The 24,812-nt window shown below is 42.6% G+C and overlaps 1 long non-coding RNA gene across 1 annotated transcript in view; it reads left to right on the top strand.

The window, feature by feature from the left end:
* The window catches only part of LOC149451236 (uncharacterized), a 119,519-nt gene that overhangs the window by 87,424 nt on the left and 7,283 nt on the right, over positions 1 to 24,812 (top strand). The window contains exon 2 of the long non-coding RNA XR_016315120.1: positions 22,953 to 23,130. This is a non-coding gene — a long non-coding RNA (uncharacterized LOC149451236). The remainder of the gene's footprint in view (positions 1 to 22,952; positions 23,131 to 24,812) is intronic.

The following is a 24,812-nucleotide window of genomic DNA, read 5'->3' on the forward strand; positions in this document are numbered from 1 at the left end:
AAGAGAGAATACATTTAGTTCCTCTAATCTTTCCTCATAGCTGATCTCCTCCATGCCTCGTATCAGTTTGGTTGCCCTTCTCTGTACTTTCTCCAGTTCCCCAATGTTCTTTTTGTGAATTGGTGCCCAAAACTGAACTGCATATTCCAGATGAGGTGTTACTAATGATTAGTACCGGGTAATATGATATCTCTCTGGAGTCTATACCTCTTTTACTACAAGAGAGGATTTTGCTCGCTTTAGAAACTGCAGCTTGGCATTGCATGCCATTATTAAGCTTGTGATCTACCAGAGCTCCCAGATCCTTCTCCACCATTGATTCCCCCAGTTGTACCCCCCCCCCTAGTATGTATGATGAATGCATATTCTTAGCCCCCAATAACCTTAAGATTATCAACATTAAACCTCATTTGCCACATAGTTGCCCAATTAAACAGTGCATTGAGTTCGGCTTGTAAGTTGTACTTTGTGCTTTGTATCTCTCTGCTGTGCAGCACGTCCATGCTGACAGGAGAGTATGTGTGTTGTTTATACACAGATCTCTCCCCTCTCAGCCCTGCCGCTGATCATTGAGTCCCGGCCGGGAATCGCCAACTGGACCCAGTGATTGACATCCCCAGCAGCCAATAGCGATGTAGTTAGGGCGGCGCACGTGCATGCGCCCCCTACCCAGAAATACAAATTACGTGTGTATATATACATGATTTTGCGCAGCCGTGCTGCCCTGTAGCAGTACTTCTGCTAGTGGTAATAAAGGACTTTTAAATATTTATCAAAGTAATACTGACTCCAATTCATTATATTTCCGCTTTAAAACCTGTACTGGGTAAGCCCCGGTTCACATATATGTGGCTGTGCGCGCCGAGTTTTGTGTGGGCATGAGAGCCCAATCATTTTAATGGACTCTCATGCCCCGGGATGACACACAGAGAAGTCCCTGCACTTCTTCCAAAAACCTTGGTTCACAGTGCGGTTGCGTTCTCCAGTGCGGGCGGCTTGCCATTACCATTGCCATTGCCACTCCCCATTACCACCATTACCAATCCGTACCAACCCCCCCCCCCTTTCTCTTAACCAATTATACTTACAAAAGACATGACACCAATTTTGGAGTAAATGGCCAACATGGCCTTTTATTAACAACTCAAGTTTAAATACACCAACCATTCCTTATAACAGAAACCCAAAGAATTGTTGTTGGTCTTCGAAGGCACCCCCAAACAATCCGAAATGCACCTGCGGACAACCATATACACTAGGCCTCCAGCCGCAACCAACCAGCTCGGAGACAACCATACCGTCCGCAGTGCAGCACCACCACCTTCCAGTTAAACCTTGGTTAACTGGGAATGTCCCCCGGGCATCCCATACCACCGATGAGTCCCACACCATTGTTTTTACCTTCCAAGATAAGAACCGCCTCCAAAGACCAACAACCGCCCCTGAACCAACATAATCCCCCTTTTTCCTGGAGGGACCCAATACTCACCAAAAACAGGGAGGGCGGGAGAGAAGCTCTCACTCCTGACGTCCAGCTCCAACTGATGCCCCCTCACTGAAATCCCCCACCCTAAGGTGCAGCAAACCCCACCTACCCTCAACCTTCTACCAACCAGATACCCCCACTATCAAAACAAACCCCTTGGAGCTTACCTTAACCCTTTCTGTTCCTCCTTCCCCACTCTGGGCCTAGTCATGCCTGCCCTGCACTATTTCTTCTCTCTTTTTTGCTACGGGCATTTCTTTTCTCTGTGCGGGTGGTGTGGCTGCACGGATTTTCGTTCGGATCCACAGTGGCACCACCATCACATATGTGAACCAAGCCTTAGAGCCCCTTCGCACTGCATTGCAAGTAACCCAAGTGCCTTAATGCAGTTTTTTTATTGTGATAAAGGCAGCCCACTCAGAGGTGACCCTTTGTTAAACACAGGGCACTGAGACAATGGCAGTACAGGTACATTGCCAGCTACTATAATAGCACATTGATGGTAAAATGCGTTTTTTCCCCACAACTGGAACGCGTGCCATGGATGACAAAGCAGTGCTTTGTAGACATTGCTTTGCTATGAGATCTGCCTGTCTCTTGTTCCCTGTAGCAGAGTCATGCTGTTGCCTTCTAATAAAATGTCACTCACTTTACATAGTAACAGCGGTTTTGAAGCAATAACGGGGTGTGAGCAATTCCTCTGCAATCTATATATTAATATTCAGTTGTTGACATCTGTTCCCTAGCTGTCTCAGCAGTATCCCGATCATTTCCTCTGAGATGCTAACAGTTAATAATCACCTAGGGTGTTACTCGGGTGACTTGACAACTTATTAAAAGTGAATGCAGGGCTCAGCTTTCTAGTCAGCCAAGCATACTGGATGTACTTGTAATCTCACAGCCAGCACTTCCATGCTATTGCTATAATCACATAGCCATGCGCCAACAATAGCCTTGGTTAGTGAGGCCATTGTCACATGCTGAATAGGCGTAGTATGGGTAATGTTGACATGACTCTGAGTACAGAAGCTGCAGAATAATGACTCTAAAGCAGCATGGAAAGTGGCCCTTTGTTTCCTGCTAAGAGACTACAACAGATCACCTGTCAAAACAAATCACCTCCCATTTAATGTATAAAGCCTTGGTGGTCAACCTAATGAATGTAGAGGGCCTCAAGTGGTGCCCCCAACATGTCCAGAGGGGCCACTGAATAATTGTCATACATTGTGTTGCATTAATAAGAGGTAAAATTTGTTTTAGAGTGCATTACTGCAACATATAGTAACCTGTGCGTCGCTATGCATGCGTTGCAGGGTCATTCATTGTGAATGACACTCAACTTAGGGCTCATGTACACGGGGCATTTGGAAAACTCTTCAGAACTATGGAAACCGACTGCTGAAAAACGTAGGTTAAAAAACGTCAGTTTAGCCGTGTTTGCATACCATGTTTGTGTTCAGAATTGTTTTCACAAGATAACCTCAGGAGACCTTCCCAAATGCCCAGAATGCACTGAAAAATAGCAAAAAAATTACTATTTAAGACATTTTGAGAAACATAGAGAGAGCAGAAGCAGAGAGAGCAGTATGTGTTGAGATGTGTTGAGATGACCTGTCTTTTCTGGTTGTATTCACTATGGATCCCATCATGAACATAATGCGGCACGTTCTACCATTTTTTTCCTTCACGCGAAACCTGGAACTGACTGCGCTGGTGTACTGGGTCCATTTGAATACATGGAAAACGCTTTGCATGCATTTCTGATGATAACAAAAAGGCTCTGGACAGCATCTGGATATGGAACAGTTAAAAAATGCTTCTAAAAGCAAACACTTATAAATGTTTGAAACGCCGGTAAAATCTACTCCTGAACGCAAGTTTGATGCGTTAAAAAAAAACGACTGTGAACTCAACTGCCTGTAAATCATGATGTGTACATGGACACATAGGAATACATTAGGGAGAGTTCAGAGGCTGCTGAAAAAAACGCTGAACAGCTCCTGAACGTCGGTTCAGGAGCTGCAGTGTACATGAGCCCTTACCGTTACATAAGGCTGCATTCACACTTGAGTGTTTTGTAGCTTGAAGCTCGAAGCTCCAAAAACGCTCAAACTTAAAAAAAACAATTATTCTCTATGGTGCCTGTTTGTGCAATCAGGGGTGAACAGGCACCATAGAGAACAGTTGATTTTTTAAGTTTGAGCTTTTTTGGAGCTTCGAGCGTCAAGCTACAAAACGTGAAGTGTGAATGCAGCCTTAGCCCCCGTTAAATCAAAGCCGATTTTGAAGTCGTGTAACTTACAGTAAAGACGCACGATTTCAAAATCGGGTGACCTGCAGATTTCCTTGTGATTTGCAAGACATCTGACACAGACACAAATCACACGAAAAGTAGTTCATGCACTACTTTAGAAATCGGTGCGGCTCCAACCAAGTCAGAAACGCACCGATATGACCGCTCTAATAGCAGAAGATAGGGTGCAAATTGGCCTACGATTTGCAAGTCGTCTGGCATGCAAATCACATGCCAAATCGCACCCACTGTGACCGGGGGCTTAGTGAGTAATGCACCCATACTGCAGCACACCACAATGCATATGCTGTGAATTATGGTGTGCTGCATTCAAAACTGAATATCCAATTTTAATGTGTGGGGCTCTAAAATTCATTAAAATTCTAAGTGCAATTGTGCTTGCTTGTGCAGTAAATTTAAATGTCACTCAGAACATCTAACATATTTGGTGTTACCCCAGCTAGGATGAATAGAGAAAGGCTTTTTTTTTTCAAAATTCATTAATATTTTTCTTTCAGATTTGTTTTCCTTATTGGGTGCTGGATCTGATCATTGGAGATGGTTAACAGTGGCACCATGGACCAACACATAGCAACTGCCCTATCACGCGGTAATACACCTTGCGATGAAGCCGACTCACCTAAAAAAATAATTCAGATAAATGGTATGATCCACGTAACTCACAGCTAATCTGCAAACAACTAGGGCCAAGGAAAGTCCAATAGGAGGTTACAAGGCGGACCAGGCAGCTAATTAAGAAAAAAAAAGGCTTTATTCAATCCTTATAGTACAAAAAACTTAAAAGAGCAATAGAATAACTTCACACTATATAGAAAATGAAAAAAGACAATGTTGTCTGGTCAAGACAGAGGGCTGTACAGCCAGCAAACCACACAATCACCTCAATCATACACACACTATGGGATTGCCCAGTGATCAATTAAAGAAGGGGACTGAAGTCCATGAACATCATAAGTGGGTACAACTATTGGGCATTTGGCCCATGTCGTGGAGTAGAACCTCAGCTATCCGAGAATGTGTGTGCTGGGCCAGTGGTCCTACTTCCAGGTTTGGACATGTACATAGGTCAAATAGAGAGCAACAGTCTGGGTGTGTGTGGACATTGTTTAGCACAGTCCAGTCTGGTCAGCATCAAATTAACAGTAAAGCCGTCACTGAGGTACAGCTGCTCTTCTACATGATGGTGAGCTCACAGTGGGAAAAGTTCAAATAGCCAGTGGATGTAGTAATAGGCATGCAGGTGTCACACATCTAAGCTCACCCATCCCACTTCAGAACATCCATAACGGCCATTGATCCACTCAAGACGTAGGGCGTCTTCTCCTCTCCACGTGATGGCAGTCACGATAGCGTCTTGCCCTTAGAGGGATCTCAAGGATGCATGCCAGTGTGCAGCCCTCAGAGGCTGTGAATAGTAGGGGCTGCTCAGCCCTTAGTGCACCGTATGCTGGCTGACACCACCATCTCCATGATGATGTCAGATATGTCAAAGACGTGGTGACATACACTCCTACATGTTTTGCCCAATCAACTTGGGCTTACTTTGACCATTGGAGACCTGATCCAGTCCCCCATGCAGTTTTGCAGCATAAGATCACATCTAATTAGGGATGAGCTTCCGGATCATAGACTGCCAAATATATTGGCCAAATCAGGCCAGTTCACTTGCCCAAATCCCTGGCTTCTGTTTATTAACAGACCAGCTGGTGATCACGGGAAGTGTTACCACTGCCAAATGAAAGATCCCTGGTCAAATTTGTTTATTTTCACTATTTATCTTTAGTTTAGGTAAGCATTTTGCAGAAACTCACAACAGTCCATTTAGCATGATTTCCTATGGGACAGGTTCACTTCTCCGCGTTTTCACCCAGTGCGTTTTTTGGAAAGGGTCAGGGACTCTTTTAAACGCAAAATGTTGCGTTTTGGTTCAATAGACTTCATAAGAAATGCTGAAAAAATGCTTGTAGTGTATTTTTTTATGCATTTTTTATGCGTTTTGCATTTTAATCTGCTCAGCAACAAGTTGGCAAAGTCAGCTTATGATAAAGGTAAAATTAATAACTCCTAAACCTGCAATGTTTAAAAGATATTCAGTTTTTTAGAGCAGGCGCTTGCACTCTGAAGGAACGGCATACTTGTGCCGTTCCTTCAGAGCACTGTGCTGTGTCCTGAACCTCCCATGCGCATGCGCAGGAGTGACGTCATAGCGGGTCAGTCAGTCAGATGGCCAGAGCTCACGAACCCAGAAGGAAGTCTGGGTGAAGATAGAAGCCTCTACAGCGGTGACAGAACACTGTTGGAGGGCTTTGTTTTAAGCAGGGGCGGACTGACAACTCATGGGGCCCCCGGGCAATAGGGGATCATGGTGCCCCTGTGTCCTTGCACAAACTCAAAAAAGCCTATGAAAAGGTACCCGGGGCATCTCATGGGGCCCCCTACTGACCCCGGGCCCTCGGGCAGTGCCCAAGTTTCCAAATGGTCAGTCCGCCCCTGGTTTTAAGGTAAGTTTTGCATACCATATCAGTATGCGATCCATACTAGCACATTATACCTTTACCTTGCAGGGGATTTTTTTTTAAGGGTTTGCTGCCATTTGTAAGCCTCTCTAAAAGATTGTCTCTCTGCTGAATGATATTTAAAAAAAATGTTTTGCATTGATACACATACCCCACAGCACTGCCCAGCTACCCATGACAAGAGCTTGCAAATAAATCTTGAAAAATGCAGAAAAATAGCAGGACTTGGCGTCCATAGACTTCAGTAATATGTTTGGTGTTTTCAGATCCTCCTGCTGGGTTCACTGGACTTTGCTTGGTTCGCTCATCCCTACTTCGAAATAGAGATCTACTGCTGGCTACAATCAGCCAGCAACAGATTACTATAGCAGTGGTCTACTGCTGTAGGAAGAGGCTGGACAGAGATGTTCCAGCTCTGCTGGAGTCTTCATTCTAACAGCAAATGCCATGACATCATTACTGAAGACATCATTGCTGATTACTAAACACAAAGTAGAAGGCTTGTATTTACATTGCTTGCTGCCAGCGCTACCATGGAGCACTCAGTGGAAGAACCAGAAGCAGAGATGCTGATCAAGTCCACTCCTTGGCTTAGTGCTACTAAAGCCCACTGAAGCCACTGTTACTGAGGCTACGTTCACACTAGCGTTGTGTGCAGGCGGCAGAAAGGCGTCTGGGAAGCGTTTTTACCGCTTCCCAAACGCCTTGGACAATTCTGCACATTGCAGCACATGGTGCTGTTCTAATGGGAGCGTTAGCGTCGCGTCGGGGGAAAACGGACGCCTCTGGTCGAGTCAGGAGGCGTTGAAGCCTCCTATTCTAGTCTAGTCCGGCTGGCGTTTGCGGTGCAGTTGCAACGCGGTTGCGGGGCGTTTGCGGAGTGGTAACACCATTCAAACTTCATTATAGGCATTTGTAGGGTGTTTTTAACGCTTGGCAAATGCCTAGCAACCTCCGCTGAACCACGCATGCGGCGTTTGCAAAGCATTTGCCGAGTGTTAAAAAACGCTCCGCAAACGCTGGACCAATGCTTGCCAAACGCTATAGGGGCATTTGGCAAGAGTTGGTAAAACAGTCAAGTGTGAACGAGCCCTTAGAGGTAGATTTATTAAAAGTAGTGCACTCAGAATCTGGTGCCACTGTGCATGATAGCCAATCAGCTTCTAACTTCAGCTTGTTCAATTAAGCTTTGGCATTAAAACCTGGAAGCTGATTGGTTTCTGTGTAGAAGTGAGCCTGATTTTGCACTCTCAAGCTTTAGTAAACAAACCCCTTAGTCTAGGTTCACACCTATGCAGTTTGCATTTCAGACGTTTCTGCATTGCGTTTTGCGTTGTGTTTTGGCACTTGCGTTTTTGCCATGTTTTTGATGCGTTTTGTGGGGGTTTTTTTAATTTCTTTTTAAATTTTACTTGTTGCTAGACAGATTTAAAATTCAAAACGTAGCAAAAACACAATACATGCTTTACTGCAGCATTCCCATTGAAGTCTATAGAACCAAAAATGCAACTTTTGCTTTAAAAAAAAATCCTTGACCCTTTCCAAAAAATGCACTGGGTGAAAACGAACAGATGTGAACCTGTCCCATAGGAAATCATGTTAAATGGACTGTACTGCGTTTCTGCAAATGCAAAACACGGCAGAAAACGCTTAGGTGTGAACCTAGGGTTACTGTGCAGCCCACTGTGTTCCAGACCTGATTAGAAGACTGAAGTACAGCGGGCCCCATACTGAGTGCTGGTGGGTTGCTTTTTTAGGCACCAAGGATATAAAAACATGGATAAAATGTAATATTCGACTAATCAGCGTGACCATTGTTTCCAGTGTCTTATAAATTGTTTGCTTTCATACTGAACATATCATCATAAGTAATAAATAGGCTAACACCACACAGGTGATACTACGTCTTAGTCTTCATGCACATGAGACGTTTCCATAAGGCTGGTAACGTTAGCTGTGTAAAGTCACACTAAAAACTTGTTTTTCAGCTTTTTTTAGTGTTTTTGCATTAGCGTTTAGCATCGTTTTGCCGTGTTTAGCGGCGTTTTTCCACATTTGCGGGGACCACATTTGCGGTTTTTAGCATTTTTTTTGGTAAACAAAAGTCCATAAACACTTTGCGGCGTTTTGCAATGTTTTTCAGCATTAGAGAGTTTTACAGCTAAAAAACTCCTCTAGAAACCCACTAGTCCTGGTTTTTTTTGCCAGCCAAAAAACGTCCCTGCCAAAAAACATTGATTACAGTCTATGTGTGCATGGATACATGGGATAACAACCTAGGGGGGGTTTAATGGCTGTAGAAAAAAACGTCAAAAGCCAAAAGCAGCCGCTGTAAAAACATCCAGTGTGCATGAGGACTTAAAAAAAAACCTGTGCTAAGAAAACTACAGAGGCTGACGCTGATGATTTGGTTTTTGAAGGGGTGTGATCCAGGTGTGTCATCCTGCTCTTAATGTCACTGCCTATGGAGTCACAAATCTAACAAGCATGTCATCCTTTTTTTTTTATAATTTAAATATTTATTAATTTTCCATTTTAATTACATTTCATCATCACAATATAAATATATATATATATAAAAATATATTCTATAGTATTATATTAACCAACATTTCTACTTTATATACTCTATGCTACCTTTCCCCCCCACCTCCACCCCCCACCCTGTATCCCCTCTGCCTATTCTACCTTTTCTCTGCGTCTTCTTATATCAGCAAGTGGAATTTTTCTGTTGTTATCTTTATTCTTTCCTATACCTCATATATAATCTAGCTTTTTCCCAGTTCTCCCATTTCCCATAGTAAGCCTCCATCTTATCTTCTTGGGTATGGCACAACCTTTCCATCTTTTTAATCTGCTCGACTCTTTCAATCCAGTCCTCTTCCTTTGGTGCCTCTATTCGCCGCCAGAACTTGAGTATCAGGGCTTTTGCAGCATTTATATAGTACCATATCCCTGTTTTTTTATATTTATTTACCGTTATATCCGTGATGTGCAAGATACATACTTCTGGATCTAGTTTTATGTCTATTTCTGTCAATTTTCTTATTAAGTGGATTATTGTTTTCCAGAATATCTGGATTTTTGGGCATCCCCGCCATATATGGTATATTGTGCCTATTTCTCCACATCCCCTCCAACACAACGGTGTACTCTCTCCACACATCTTATTTTCTACTGTTGGTGAAATGTGCCATCTTGTCAAACACTTATAGTTCATCTCCACTTCTCTCATAGAGACATTTTCGTGAGTTAATCTATACATTCTCCTCTGCTTTTCCTCATCTATCACCACTCCCATATCCATTTCCCATTTTGTTATATATGTTGGCTTCGTGTTTGTGTCTAGTTCAGTGAGTATTTTATAACTTCTAGCAATCCCGTGTTTCCCATCACCTTGTGTTCCCAATATCTTTTCGAACAAGTTCCAATTGTCTCTTGTCCTTAAAGGTCTTGGCAGACTTCTAACAAAACACCTCAATTGGAAATACCGCCATTCGTCTAATTTAGTGAAAATCTCTCCCTCTTTTTTTTTCAATTCACCAAATGCTCCTATTTCATCTCCCACCAAGATATCTCCCAATTGCACCTTATCTTTTTTAAACCACTTCCCTCCTATTTCTTCTCTGCCTGGGGGAAAAAACTCTGTATTTTTTAGTGGAATCAGTGTGGAATTAAAAGTCCATTTCATACTTCTGTGTAAGTTATCCCAAATCTTTAAAACATTCAAAGTGTATGTATTTACATTGTCATTTAAACCCCTATACTGTGTTGGCACCCATATCATTCTTCCCAAATCTATTCCGCTAAGTTCATTCTCTATTCTCACCCAGCTTTTTTTATTATTAAATATCCAATCTATGGTTCTTGACAATATTACCGCTTTGTAATATCTTTTAAAGTCTGAGAGCCCTAAACCCCCTCTTTCTTTCCTCCTACTTAGCAGTTCGTATGACAGTCTTGGTTTTTTATTCCTCCATATGTATCTTGTTATCAGTTTCTTAATTATTTTAAAGAAAATCTCTGGGAGTTTAATTGGGATCATTTGATATCTATATATGATTTTTGGTACTATTACCATTTTTACCAGATTAATACGGCCCATCCATGTCGGGGCTCCTCCCTCCAATCTTTTTAATTCGTCTCTAATCTCATTAATCAATGAAATATAGTTTAGTTTATATAGATGTTTATGTGAGGCTGTAAGTTTTACTCCTAGATATTTTATATCCCTGTCTTTCCATTTAAAGGGAAATTCTTTTTGTATCCTTTCTTTTTCGTTTTTTAAGATGTTTATATTTAGAATCTCCGTTTTTGTTGGATTTATCTTTAAATTTGATAGTTCTCCGTACTCCTTTAGTGACTTCATTAAGTTTGGAAGTGTTATCCTGGGGTTTCCTACATAGAACAACAAGTCGTCTGCGAAAGCAGCAACTTTATGTTCTGTATCTCCTATCAGGATTCCCTTTACGTCTCTATTCAGCCTTATTGTTGACAATAGTGGTTCTAGTGATATAACATACAGCAATGGGGACAATGGGCATCCCTGTCTTGTTCCGTTTGACATCTCAATGGGTTCTGACCTCTCCCCGTTTACCCCAATAACCACCGAGGGGTATCTGTACAGCTTTCCTATCCACTCTCTCATCCTAGGCCCGATTCCCAAGGCTTCCAGAGTATCCATCATGAATCTCCAGTTTACCCTATCAAACGCTTTTTCAGCATCTATAGACAGTAGAACCACCGGTTCTTTTCCCTTTTTACTCTTTTGGATTAGCATCAATGATCGTACCCCATTGTCTTTTCCCTCCCTCCCTGGAACGAAGCCCACCTGATCCTCATGTATCCATCCAGGCATTAGCTCTTTCAATCTATTTGCTAGGACCTTTGCGTACAACTTAGTGTCTGTGTTCAATAGTGAAATAGGTCTATAGCTCGAACACTGAGAGGGATCCTTTCCCTCTTTTTGAATGAGCACGAGTTGGGCTTGTAATGATTCTCTTCTTACTTCCATCTCTCCACCTAGTGCATTCATGTAGTTTTTAAGTTTTGGTACTAAGATTTCACTAAATTTTTTATAGTATCTCACTGTATAACCATCTGGTCCTGGGCTTTTCCCCGACACTGTCCCCTTCAATGCTAGTTTTATTTCTTTCTGTGAGATATCTGCATCTAGGGAGTTTAGTTGATCCTCACTTAATTTTAGTAACCCAGCCATTTCCAAATATTTCTTTCTTTTCTGGCTCTTCTCATTGTCTATAGTTTCTGAACCTTCCAAGGGGCTTATATTGTACAGTTTCCTGTAATATTCTATGAAGGCTTTGGTGATATCTTTATTTGAGTGTTTCATGTTTCCTTTAGCATCTTTTATTTTTTCTATATAATTTCTATTTTTCTTTTTCCTCAGGGCTCTCATCAGATACTTTCCCGGTCTTTCTCCCCATCTATATCTCTCACTTAAAACTCTATTATATACTTTTCTCCTCTCCTCTTCTATCATTTCTTTCAGTTCTTCTTTCTGTTTTTTTAACTTCAGCTCTATTTCTTTTGTTATTCTATTCTTATGTATTCGTTCTAATTTACCTATTTCTTCTAAGAGCTCATTCATTTTCTCCCTTCTTTCTTTTTTCTTTCTTGCCCCAATCACCATTAATATTCCTCTTATATAAGCTTTGTGAGACTCCCACACTGTGGCCGTTGACACCTCCCCTGTCTCATTCTCCTTAAAAAAGCGTTCGATCTCCTCCCCTATTTTCTGAGCTATTTCCTTTTCCACTAAAAGTGTCTCATTCAATTTCCATCCCAGCCCTCCGATTTTCCTTCTCCCCCATTCCATTTTCATAATAACTGGAGCGTGATCTGATAGAGATATTGTCTCTATTTCTACCTGGGTCAGGTGGTCAATTAATTGATGTTCTATTAATATATAATCTAGTCTTGAATATCTCTTATGCATATTTGAGAAAAAAGTATAATCTCTATCTTGTGTGTGTGTAATTCTCCAGGCATCTACCAATTGACTTATGTGTAATTCTTTTTTCAATAATTTCAGGGCCTTACTTCCTTCTGTTTTTATATGGGAGGTGGTGTCCCTTTGTGGGTCCATACAAAAGTTAAAGTCCCCTGCCAGGATCAAACGTCCTTTTTTAAAGTCCATCAGCTTCCTCAACACCTTTTTCAGATACTCCTCCGGTTTTCTATTAGGACAGTAGATATTGGCCAGTGTACACTCGATCTCCTGTAACTTGCCCCTTAAAAACAAAAATCTCCCATCTGGATCTGTTTTTCTATCTTCCAACTCGAACCTAATGTTCTTTGCCAGACCTATTGCTACCCCTTTTGCTCTTTTAACCGGGGAATCTGCATAATACCATGTTGGGTGGTTTCTAGACCTCAGCCTAACATTTGAACTTATCTCAAGATGTGTCTCCTGTAGAAATATCACTGAGGCATCTCTATGGTGTAATTCTTTAAATAATCTATATCTTTTCCCAGGGCAGTTCAACCCATTTATATTATATGTTATAAACTGAATCTCTTCCATCTTCCTTAAATTTCCTCTTTTCTCCTCCATCTATATTTTTCATTTCTCTCTCCTTCTCCCTTCTCACTTGCTTTTATATCGTCTTTTATTTTGAAGGAAAAACAACCACCCTCTCCCATTTCCCACCCTTCCAACCTTCCAACCCCCTCCCTCCCCCCTCCCCTCCCCCCTCTTTTTAGGCCCAACATTTGCCTACTAATCATTTATGGATTAAAAAGTCCACCTTTGATTTGGTCCTTGGGCTAAGACTCCGTCCATGGACGACTTTCCCCTTATCTAACCTCCCCATAACCTCCCAGGCCCCACCTGGATTTATCACAGGCAGAAAAAAAAAAATCAGAAACGAGGGCGATAGAGTGGGGATAGAAGGAGAGAAGAAGAAAAAAAAAAAACTATTTCTCTTCCTCCATCCCTCTCCCCCCCTCCCCTCCCCTCCACCTCCTCCCCCCCACATATTGCCAGTCCTCTTTTCTCTTAGCTCTATTTTCCCATTGTTCTTCTTCCCAGCCAGCGATTTCCATTCTTTGAATTTTTAAACTGTCACAAAAATTTTTCATATCTTCTGGAAACCTAAGGTATGCTGTAGTCCCATTTTTCCATCCTATTAAACATTCGGGAGTCCCCCATCTATATTGCACCTTTTGTTCTTTCAACCTTTCCAATAGGGGTCTCAAAGTTCTCCTTCTCCACAAAGTCTCTGGAGCCAGATCCGCATATATCTGTATGTCTCCTCCTTCATACTTAATTACTGATTTTCCCTTAGTCTTCTTCCAGATTTTTTCTTTATCCCGAAGTTCATAGAATTTAACAATTATATCTCTCGGCCTTTCTTTCCCCAGATTTCTCAGAATTTTTCCTTTTCTAAAGGTTCCTTCTATTTTAGACCTTTCCATTTCAGAGCTGTCTGTTATATTGTTAAATATTTTACAAACCACCTCTTGCAGACTTTCTCCCTTTAAGTTTTCTGAGACCCCACGTATCAAGATGTTTCTCTTCCTGTCTTTATTTTCTTGTATCTCGGCCTTATATAACAGTTTTTCTTGGGCTTTCCCTATATTAGTTAGTTCTTTTTCAAGTTCAGAGATAGCCTGGGTCTGACCTTTAACTTTCTCCTCTGTTTCCTCAACTCTCTCCAAGAGGTGTCCCAGATCACTGCGAATGTTTACCATTTCTTGTTTTATTGTTTTCTCCAGTTCTTTAAACATTTCTGCCATTTCCTTTTTATTAGGTATTTGTAGATCTTTTTTCATCTCTGTATTGCCTGATATTTGCTGATTACTAGTATCAGAGCCTATTGATACTCTAGGGCTTCTTTCCATACTAAGTTCTGCTTCTCCTTTTTCAGATCTGCTCTGGGGTCTTTCTGGGGTTACATTCCCTTGGGATGTGTATTTTTTAATTGTGCCAGTCTGGGACCCTTTAAGCCCACTTCCTTTTACATTTTTGTTTTTCATTTTTCTCTGTGGCACTTATCCTTCTTATAATCCTTTATAAGTTCGTGGGTGGGGTGGGAAAATATTTCTTTAAACGCAAGTCTCTGCCCTGTCCTCCTGCTGGTTTTTCTCTTTCTCTTTTCTTCCTCTTCTTCCTTCCCTCCTCTCCCCCTCCTTCCCCCCGAGCCTCTCTTCTTCTCTCTGCGAGCCTCTTCCACCTTTTATACAGTCTCCAGGGGTCCCCCCTTTCACATACACTCTATTTCTTGGAGGTCAGCACAATAGGTCTTCAAATGCAAATCACATTTCATTCATAGTCACTCACCCTCCTCCTATGTCTTCTTCCAATGAGTGCCTTTTCACTCGATTCCTCTGAGGGTCTGTTCATGGGGGGGAACTCCCCAGGGTCTCTTCAGACTCCTTGTCCAGGTCTCGATGGTTCTCCTTCCACTTTCTATTAGGCTCCGGGGTTACTAGGGGGATAGGGGGAAAGTGTGTCGGCCACCGGCAAACAGGTCGGCGCTGCTCTCTCCCTGCAAAACGCCGGCCGGCCGGCTTCTCGATCTCCCAGAGGTGCCTTGCGGCCGGTCACGTGATCGCGCCGGCCCCTCTCGTCTCCCAGCGTCCAGGGACTCTCTTCACCAGTCTCCAGCCGCTCCTCTCTCTTCCCTCACCCGCATCAGCCTCTCCTCCGCCGGGAGCCGTCAGACCGGGTAAGTCCCCCACCGCAGGGCTCTAACATGCCCCAGGGGATAAGCTTGGAGGCCTGGGGAGGTCAGACAGCGGAGCTCCGTCCACAAGCTCCTACATTGAGCTCTCCCCTGCCGCCATGTTTAGGCTCCGCCCACTGTTCATCCAGAATGTCATCCTGACCCTAACTTTACTAGCTCATGCAGTCAGTGATGTCTGAAAAGTCTTAAACCTTTATCCTGCCTGCTTGTTCTAATTCAGAAACTGACTAGGTTGTAAAAACAGGATCAAAATGATGGCCCGGATAGTTAGTAAACTCAGAAATGTCAGCCTTTATTAGTTTAATTAATAATTAACATGCATGATCTTGACATAGGGTATTACACCCTTATCACTGGGGAAACGTAATGTTTTGCCACTAAGAAAAAGGTTGTATGTTATAGCACACCTGATGAAGGAATATGCCGGAAGCACTTGTAGTTTGCATGTCATTCCTGCACATTATTGCAAACATACCATTGATTTTGCCCTGTTCCAGCTCCACGCTCTCCCCTACCACTTCACAACCACTGCTGCCAATTTCAATGAAGCCTCTTCCAAAAGGAGGCCAATGAAGACACACTCACTGTACAATTGCAATGGAGTTGAATCATTCTCTTTCTTACAGATACCAGGAGTATACTCTGGACCATTAGCCTCCAAATTGTGGCCCATGGAGCAGATGTGGCACTTTGCTTGCCTTTATCTGGCCCTTGAGGCACAATTCCTCCCACAGATACAAGGCACTGTTGCCTCACTGACAACAACAATTGAACACAAGTCCCTTTACTTCACCAACAATGGGGCATATTTACTCCAACTGGTATAAATTTATTCCCACTAATGCCAGGACATTTTCTACTCCAACTGGCCACAGTCCAGCCCCCCTAAAATGTGAAGAACCGTAAACTGTCCCTTTATTTTGAAGGCTTGGAGGCCGTTGCTCTGCACTGTTCAGGTGTATCAGGCAGTGTTAGTAGAAAAAAAGTTCTGGCAAAAAAGAGAAAGGAGTTTTTTGGCAGACTAGACATACATAGTCTTTTCTACCAAAATCTAAAGCTGGCCATACACTGATCAAAATTCACCAGGCATAGCGGGGACCATCCCTGTCTGACAGAAGTTGATCATTTAATTGACTTATGTTGAAAGGACATGCTGGGAAACTTTTGTTGATCAGCAGCTGCTGCCATTCACCAGTGTATTCTGACCCGGTCCTGCTGCAAGAATACAATGTCCCAGAGGGGGAATTCCTCCTCCCATCTTCATTGTGTGGGTGAAGGAATCTACTTTTTTTTTTATGTTCAGCCCACTGGCTAAATGAAAAAAAAAATTCTTTGTCCAGCATAAAGCGGAGCTAAACTATCACAATCAACATTTTTTAATCTTTATGCTGCTAGCATTAGTCAAGAGATAGGAAAGTATATCATATTTACTTGCTTTCTGCTTTCTACCTTTGGCCAAAATGATGTCATACATTTCAGGATTCTTCATGACATTTTTTTTTCCTTTCGGGGTTTTCTCAGCCTCCTGCCTGCATGTCTGAGCTAAGGGCAGATAGATTCCAGGAAATAACTGCTACATGAATCATTTGGTCTTACTCAAAATGGCTGTAGCTAGAAATGATAGATGGTGTTTTTCAAAAATCTCTCAACAAAACAAAACATGGAGATATGGATGGACAGGTGAATTTGCTTTGAATGGTCAAAAATGAATATATAGAGTTTTCAGTTTGGGGTGCTCATATGCAGTTGGGCTCCACTTTAAGCTTGCTAGTAATTTTTTTTTTCTAAGTTCAATTTCTATCATCCATGTGATCAAAGTTTACTCTGTTGGTAAACTGTCCAATGGTTCTAGATTAGAACTCTTATTTTTGGACAGGTAGAGCTGGTTCTTTTACATGGACCACATTGGACCTGCAGCTCATAAACAGCTAAAATTATTTATTTTTTCAGAGGAAAAATGGGAATGTTTTTAAACATGCATATTATCACTAATTATCACCAATGCAATGACTACACTGCTCCGATGAGTCAACTTACGAAGATATTCAAATGTACTTACGTAACAGTTTTATTCCAGTAGAAAAATACCTAAAGGTGCCCTAGAGATGAGTGAATAATGAAAAATCCTGTACACTGGCAGTCCACTCCTGTGATCCCATTTTGCCAATTTATTTAATTTAATAAACCCTTTAAATGCTTACAATCTTGAAACTTAAATAAAGACTCCAAACATGAAAACACACTTTCACAATTGTATTAAATAAATAGTTAAATGGTAACTCAAAAGGGCCTTCTGCACCCTGTGCTGAGACTCCTCTACATTCAGAAAATCTTTTTTTTCCAAATGACATCAACATTCATTATAATACCCTGGAGCATGGGGATCTGCAGATTTCTGTTCTCTAGTTTCCACACTGTCACGGATCAACCATTTTATTTATTCATGAAGTTGGTACAATGCATATTACATAGTTACATAGTAAGTCTGGTTGAAAATAGACACAAGTCCATCCAGTTCAACCCACAGAGAAAAAAACAAAACACACACACAGAAATAGAGACCTTTAATATACACAATCCTATACCCAAAGCTGATCCAGAGGAAGGCAAGAAAACTCCAATAAAGCATAACCCTATTTGATCCAGTGGGGGAAAAAAATCCTTCCTGATCCCCTGAGAAGCATTTGGATATTCCCTGGATCAACTTTACCTATAAATGTTAGTATCCAGTTATATTTTGTGTATCTAAGAAATAATCCAGGCCTTTTTTAAAGCAATCCACTGAGCTGGTCAGAACCAACTCTGGAGGGAGTCTATTCCACCTTCTCTACACTTTCTCCAGTTCCCCAATGTTCTTTTTGTGAATTGGTGCCCAAAACTGAACTTCATATTCCAGATGAGGACTTACTAATGATTTGTACAGAGGTAGAATGATATCTCTCTCTGGAGTCTATACCTCTTTTAACCTCCCTAGCGGTATGATTATGTCCATATTTCTGTGCTCAAAGCGGTACATTTTTTTACATTGAAAAATGTTTTTTTTTTATTGCAGGCCTGTAATTTTTAGGAATAACTCACTGAAATCTGTCCGAACAAGAGTCTAGTAAACATCCCGGGTAGGATAAAACTTCAAACACGAAATCATAAATTATAATTTAATAAATAATCATAAAAAATAATAATATAATATTAAATTTAATTCAATAATATAATCAAACCAAAAACACTCAAATTTGAAATATAGCGCCAAGTTCGCACATCACTGAGGAAAGTCGCAAAATCGTTTTCAGTGTCCGATGACGAATTTCCCCACGAATCATTGTCACTCAATTCTGCAAGTGGTTCTGATTTACTATCGCTGTTCTCTAGCTGGTCTAAAACCGCTTTCGACCTAAAGGAACGCTTTTTGGACGCCATGGACGTTTCTCAGTTTCCAGGCAGAAAGAACAGTAAAAATGCAGGCAGGGCACAGGACAAAGCAGTAAGGACAAAATGTATGTGAAATGGTTTGATACTGTAATACTATGTGATTTTAGTGAATGTCACTTTTTGTCATTTTCAAATTTCCCGCCGTTCCGTCCCCCGTACGTCCCGACGCTCGCAGGGGACGGAACCCAGATGACAGATGCCGGCATCTGCCAGATTACATTGCTGGGGACACTGCAGGAGGTACATCGCGGGAGCGCAGGACAAAGTAAGTGATCGAGGGATCGTGGAGCAGCGCCGCATGGTAAGCCCGAGTGTAGCTCGGGGGTTACCGCTTGTGGTACTGAAACTTTACCCCGAGCTACACTCGGGAATACCTCCAGGGAGGTTAATACAAGAGGGGATTTTGCTCGCTTTAGAAACCGCAGCTTGGCATTGCATGCCATTATTAAGCTTGTGATCTACCAGAACCCCCAGATCCTTCTCCAACATTGATTCCCCCAGTTTTACTCCCCCTACCATGCATATTCTTAGCCCCCAAGGGCATAACCTTACATGTATCAACATTAAACCTCATTTGCCACATAGTTGCCCAATTACACAGTGCATTGAGGTCGGCTTGTAAATTGGAGACATCATGTAAGGACTTTATTCCACTGCACAGCTTGGTTTCATCTGGTGAATTTTGGTTTTGCTCTGCTCTAGGCAAGACTAAAATCGGGTACCTCCCCCATCTAAATTTGTCCTACCCCTTCCTGTTTAAGATCTACCCCTTCAGGACAGGACAGGAGGGGGGCAGCGTGACGGAGGCCACGTACAGGAGGGGGGCAGCATGATGGGGGGTTGTGGGACAGGTGGGGGAAGCGGGACAGAAGAGGGGCAATGGGACAGATGGGAGGCAGCTGGACAGGAGGGGGGCAGTGGAACAGGTGGGGCGCAGCTAGAAAAGAGGGAGCAGAGTGACAGGGGGGCAGTGTGACAGGAGTGGGGAAGCACCAGTCCTCCAACATCTTACCTGTCCAGCAGCTGCTCCTCCAGATGGTGTCAGGATGTGTTGCCAGGAGCCGTAGCTGAGCCTGTGTCCTATATCCACCAGGATCTCTGGCAGCTGCAACAAAGAGTGGGGGACTTCCGCACCGTATCTTTCTCCTCTTCTTTTTCATCCACAGGCCCTCTACTGGCTCCTCCTGTCCTCACCCACCTGTACAGCCCCACACACACTGCAGATCCTGCCCAGAGCCTGCCCCGACCCTCGACCATTCCCTACTCACACCGGGGATCCGTCTACCACACCACCCTCCTCTGTAGCCAGTTCCCTACTTGTGTGTCAGCCTCCCTCCCCAATGGCGGCCCTGCTGCTCACACCCACAGTGTCTCTTCTGCCTGGGGGTGACCCAGATGTGTAGTATGCTGCCTAAGGCAAATGCCTTGTGTGCCTCACGGCAGATACTCCCCTGAACATAAGTATGCATGTGCCATACCTGTGGAACCCCCGTTGGAAGCTGGAAATCACTGTAGAAGGCACTCCTAATAAGATTGCCTCGGGGTCCCAGGTGGCTGCACTTAATGAACACAAGAGGTGGCTTACTTGGCACAAGCGCTCTTCAGAGAGCACTGTCCATTTTTTTTAATCAACCCCCCTCCCCCACACTCCACCTCACCCCATTACAAAATGCTTTAAAGTGGTTGTAGGCCACAGACATAAAATATGAACAAAGCATATCCTTCTATAGTGTGTACTTGTCTCTATCCAGAACACTGAGTGTCATTTCCGTCTGCTGCCGCTTTCCTCTGCTATACCCATGAATCACTTCTGGTGAGTTCTTTTGACACCAAGAGAAAAATGGTGACTGGGAGGGCTCAGTCTGTGATTGACAGCCTGAGTTGTGTGAAGGGGGTGTGTCCATTCCCTCCAATCAGCTCTCAGAGCTCTCCTCACTGATGTAATTTCAGCTCCCCATCCCCTGCTTTTCAGAGCTGAGAGATCCTGTGTAAATTCTGCACTTTGAAAGGATGTAGGTGAAAGATACTGTAGATAAAAGGGTACAACTTATGTAGGAAGGTTGGTTTAATCCCTGTGTATCACCTGAGGCCAGTCACTTCATTGGGTGTATGTAAGGGTTTACAGCCACTTTAAACATTTAATATAAAACCTGTTATGATAGAAATATGCAGTCTGTCACTGCTAGTTACCTTTCTATCATGCGGACCCTCTGGCTGCAATACTCCGGATCACTGAACTAGAACAAGATAGAAATTGCAGACTTATCTCTGCTGTTGTTGATATGCAGGAACAGTGATTCAGTAAGGGGGATTAGCATAATAGCCAGGCAAGTAGCATTTTCAGATGGGACTGTAGGCAGTATTCTTTATTCTGTACAATAAAAGACCACAACTCTTATTGTTTGGTGCTGACTTGGCCGCGGCCATTTTATTATTGGTTTAAAAATCATTCTTTATTATAACATTTTATTTTTACATATTAGCTTGCTAATAACTGTTAAACATTTTTACTTAAATTACTTAAATTTACTTACTCAAAATCCCAGCTTAGTCACTAGGACTCAATCTCTACTTATTAACACAACCATGCTCATTAACCATACAGCTTTTTGCAATGTACATACTTACTTATTCTTCCATTATTTCATATGATACTTACCAATAATATTGTCCGCAACAAAAATGGGCAGGTGGGAGGGGAGCACCACAGAGATGCCTCCCAGGTTTCAGTTTTTTTTCCATTAATGGACCCCCTCTTTATAGCCCTCGCCTCTCTCCAATTCTTCTCTCTATTGGTCACTTTTTCTTCCAGGAATGTCCAGGTGTAGTAGGGGGCTAAAAACTCCCAATCTCTAGAATCTTCCCCATTATATAATATACTGGGGGGGGCTTAAAACTGTCCAGGTGTAGTGAGGGGCTACAAACTCCCAATTTCTAGAATCTTCTCCATTATATAATATACCGGGGGGGGGGCTTAAAACTGTCCAGGTGTAGTGGGGGCTAAAAACTCCCAATTTCTAGAATCTTCTCCATTATATAATATACCGGGGGGGGCTTAAAACTGTCCAGGTGTAGTAGGGGGCTAAAAACTCCCAATTTCTAGAATCTTCCTCATTATATAATATACCCTGCTGGGGGGGGGGGGCTTAAAACTGTCCAGGTGTAGTGGTAGTGGGAGGCTAAAAACTCCCAATTTCTAGAATCTTCCTCATTATAAAATATATACCCGGGGGGGCTTAAAACTGTCCAGTCCAGGTGTAGTGGGAGGATAAAAACTCCCAATTTCTAGAATCTTCCCCATTATTTAATATACCCTGGGGGGGGGATTACAACTGTCCAGGTGTAGTGGGGGGCTAAAAACTCCCAATTTCTAGAATCTTCTCCATTATTTAATATACCCTGGGGGGGGGGGCTTAAAACTGTCCACTCCAGGTGTAGTGGGAGGATAAAAACTCGCAATTTCTAGAATCTTCCCCATTATTTAATATACCCTGAGGGGGGGATTACAACTGTCCAGGTGTAGTGGGGGGGTTGAAAACTCCCAATTTCTAGAATCTTCCTCATTATATAATATACCCTGAGGGGGGGGGATTACAACTGTCCAGGTGTAGTGGGGGGGCTGAAAACTCCCAATTTCTAGAATCTTCCCCATTATTTAATATACCCGGGGGGGGGGGCTTAAAACTGTCCAGTCCAGGTGTAGTGGGAGGATAAAAACTCGCAATTTCTAGAATCTTCCCCATTATATAATATACCCTGAGGGGGGGGATTACAACTGTCCAGGTGTAGTGGGGGGGCTGAAAACTCCCAATTTCTAGAATCTTCCCCATTATATAATATACCCGGGGGGGGGGAATTAAAACTGACCAGGTGTAGTGGGGGGCTAAAAACTCCTATTTTCTAGAAGCTTCTCCATTATATTAGTATGCCATGGGGGGGGGCTTGAAACGTAACGTTTTTTTCTCATCCCCACACCAATAGGGGGGGCTAAAAACCCTACTGACCTTTTAGAAGGTTCCCCCACAGTGGGGGACATAAAAAAAGGGGGGCCCTATTAATTCCCCCTTTCCTTTTCCTAAGGAGGTCAGTAACAGAAGCCTCCATATTTCTCCCATGACCGGTTTCCTTTAAAGGCTTGCAATGCAACAATGGCCTTCACCCAGACGTTTGGTGACCTTCTGGAGAGGCTTATTTGAATGCATTTCATATTGCCTGCAGCCTCCCTACCTGTACTGCATACTCCAGTGTTGTCTCCTTACTGGTGATTCCAAGTTGTCACAGCCCAGTACATCTCTCATCATGTACTTGATTAGCACTTCATGGTCAATTTAAATCAGATTGTTTGAAATGAAGCACAAGCCTTCCTAATCCTGAATTCTATAATCATGTTATGTCTTCCTTTGTTTTCTCAGCCTTCTTGAAATTGTTTTTATGTTGATTTTACATAGCTCATCTACAGAAGAGCCTGAGAACTGTTTGCTGTTAATTGTTTGTTGTAGATGCACCACGGAGCATGACAATGCATAGGATATGCTTGGGCTTGACTTTTGTCGATGACAAAGCTAGGAAGCAGCATCTAGCCTCATGCCTAGCAACACCATTCACTGCAGAAAGCTTACCGTTAAAGGCAGATGAATATACATGAGAAATCTCCACTGATCTATAACCAGTGTACAAGTAAGCCGAAAAGAAAAATGTAGCTCTCTTTATTATTGATTATAGTACTAAATCTTTCATTTTTTTAAATTTATGATTTTACAAGACTGATGTCAGACAGAAGCTTTTTGTACTGATTCTGAGTTTGAAATCGTGTCTTTATGTATACTCAATATACACTCACCGGCCACTTTATTAGGTACACCTGTTCAATTGCTTGGTAACACAAATATCTAATCAGCCAATCACATGGCAGAAAATCCATTTAGGCATCTAGACGTGGTGAAGACGATTTGCTGAAGTTCAAACCGAGAATCAAAATTGGGAAGAAAGGTAATTTAAGTGACTTTGAATGTGGTATGGTTGTTCGTGCCAGACAGGATGGTCTGAGTATTTCAAAAACTGCTGATCTACTGGGATTTTCACGCACAACCATCACTAGGGTCTACAGAGCATAGTCCGAAAAAAGAGAAAATATCCAGTGAGCGGCTGTTGTGTGGGTGAAAACGCCTTGTTGATGTCAGAGGAAAATGGGCAGACTGGTTTGAGATGATAGAAGGGCAACAGTAACCCATAAAAATATGGACCAAAATCTCTGAGGAATGTTTCCAACAGCTTGCTGAATCTATGCCATGAAGAATTCAGGCAGTTCTGAAGGCAAAAGGGGGCCCAACCCAGTACTAGCAAGGTTTTTAACGCATACTGTTAGACAGGCTCATTCGGTTTGTTTGGAAGCTGGTTGGTAAGTTGAGCTGGGATTTTTTCTCTTTTATTGTTTGGCATGCTTTGCCCTTCCATGTGCTCCTTGCTGTGAAGGCCAGTTATAGACTGGGGCAGTGGCCATTTTTTGTACTGTTGACTTGTTGGTGAGGGGGCGCACTGGACACTTTTGCTGCCATTGTGCTATATGCTAGGTGCACAGTGCTCTCCTGTACATTTAAGGAGGGGTGGACTCCCTCAGGTTCACCTGCCCTCAGTCTATCCAATAAATACATGTGCCTCTACTATGGGGGCTCTCAAAATTTGTAGAAGTGCAGAATATTGGGGTGCCGTGAAGAGGCTCTGCAGCTTACACATGTGTTTGCAAATGTGTTCTAACTAAACCCCTGTTTTTAACGCATACTAATAAACAGGCTCATTTGGTTTGTTTGGAAGCTGGTTGGTAAGTTGAGCTAGGAATTTTTCTCTTTTATTGTTTGACATGCGTCACCCTTCCATGTGCTCCTTGCTGTGAAGGTCAGTTACAGACAGGGGCCATTTTTTTCTACTGGCAAGGTGTACCTAATAAAGTGAGTGTATATAAACCCAATCACTAAAATATCATGTAAGCTTTAACATGGTAACATCATTTCTAAACTAATGTTTAATATTTAAAAATTTGCAGCTTTCACTAAAATACTTGGCGATCCTCCAATAAAGGTCCTTCCTTAGAGCCTTCCTGTTTATAGATGCAGATCCACATCAATCAAAATGAGGCCTGGTTCACACTGACGCGGTGCAGGGCTTGCAGCAAATTCTATGCGCTTCCCGCACTGCATCAGATTCACACTCCGTTCATGAGAAGATGTGCATAATTAAGACAATATGGTGTGGCGCCTGCAATACTACAACACAAGTCCCCTAAACAATAATATAAATAAATGCCCTTCAGTGACACCATACACATGGAACTGTACAATGCACCTCCCTCAGTACTAAAGGAG

The sequence above is a fragment of the Staurois parvus genome, unplaced genomic scaffold (assembly GCF_062004578.1).
Source record: "Staurois parvus isolate SC_StPar_1 unplaced genomic scaffold, SC_StPar_1.0 ptg000544l, whole genome shotgun sequence".
Classification (NCBI taxonomy): domain Eukaryota; kingdom Metazoa; phylum Chordata; class Amphibia; order Anura; family Ranidae; genus Staurois; species Staurois parvus.